Source organism: Triticum aestivum, chromosome 6B (genome assembly GCF_018294505.1).
Source record: "Triticum aestivum cultivar Chinese Spring chromosome 6B, IWGSC CS RefSeq v2.1, whole genome shotgun sequence".
Taxonomy (NCBI): Eukaryota; Viridiplantae; Streptophyta; class Magnoliopsida; order Poales; family Poaceae; genus Triticum; species Triticum aestivum.
The window spans coordinates 700,667,761-700,669,115 of record NC_057810.1 but is presented as its reverse complement, the minus strand read 5'-3'; positions in this window follow the sequence as shown (position 1 = coordinate 700,669,115).

Genomic DNA, 1,355 nt, shown 5'->3' with positions numbered 1-1,355 from the left:
TTTTTTTTGTATATTCTTTTCTGTTTTTATTTTATTTTACTTTTCTGTTTTCTATTATAGTTTTTAATAGTTTTCAGTTTTGTAAATTTATAAGACCAGTACCTAAATGGAGGTTGTAAATTAGCCCACTTCCATAATATATTTTGGAATTTTTTTTTAAATATTTAGTTCGCATTTCTATAAATTTCAAAAGGGCATTTATAATAGGTTTAGCTGATGTTTTAATTATTTTAGTGCATTGGAATAATTTATAGAAGTTTTGTTTCTTCACCATAATTATCTATGCAATATTTGACACGGTCCGAACAATTTTGTTTTAAAGTTCGAAAACTTTTATTGTTTGCCTAATTTTGAATTTGAATTTGAATCGGTTTCGAACTAACTCGAGATTAGCAACTATAAACGAGGTGACGTGGCACCATTAGCAGAGGATCACTGTAGCTTAATTACCCGGGCGTCACACTGTTAGGATTTTCGTGGGACCGACATGCAACTCGGTAGGACCGATATGGTTAGGATTAGGGAATAATGTAATCTCGGTGAGACCGATTACACAAACTTGGTGGGACCGATTTTGGTAATAAGCTAACCAGAGAGTTGGTCAGGTAAACTCGGTGGGACCGGTTCGCTCATTTCGGTGAGACAGAAATGTTACGAAAGGGAAACATAGAGTTTACATTGAAATCTCGGTGGGACCGATCGCTCATTTCGGTGGTACTGAAACGCTACGAAGGGAAACAAAGAGATTACAATCCCATCTCGGTGAGACCGAGATCCCTATCGGTGAGACTGATTTGCCTAGAGTTTGTGGCAGTGGCTATGACATCTGAACTCGGTGGCGCCGGATAGAAAGAATCGGTGGGGCCGAGTTTGACTTTTGGTTTAGGTCATATGTGGATGTGAGAAAGTAGTTGAGGGTTTTGGAGCATATCACTAAGCACTTTGAGCAAGAGCCTCATTAAGCAACACCTCATCCCTCCTTGATAGTATTGTCTTTTCCTATAGACTCAATGTGATCTTGGATCACTAAAATATAAAATGTAGAGTCTTGAGCTTTGAGCTTGAGCCAATCCTTTTATCCTGAGCATTTTGAGGGGTCCACTTTTCTCATCCATGCCATGCCATTCATTGAGCTTTTCCTGAAATATTTATCTTGAAATAGTGTTAGCTCAATGAGCTATGTGTTGTTAGGAATTACCAAAACCACCTAGGGATAGTTGCACTTTCAATCTCCCCCTTTTTGGTAATTGATGACAACATATAGATCAAAGCTTCAAGAAATGATAATAAGATTGAAAAACATTGTCGGTTTGAGAAGTATGTGAAATGTGAGAGCTCCCCCTAAATTTGTGCAT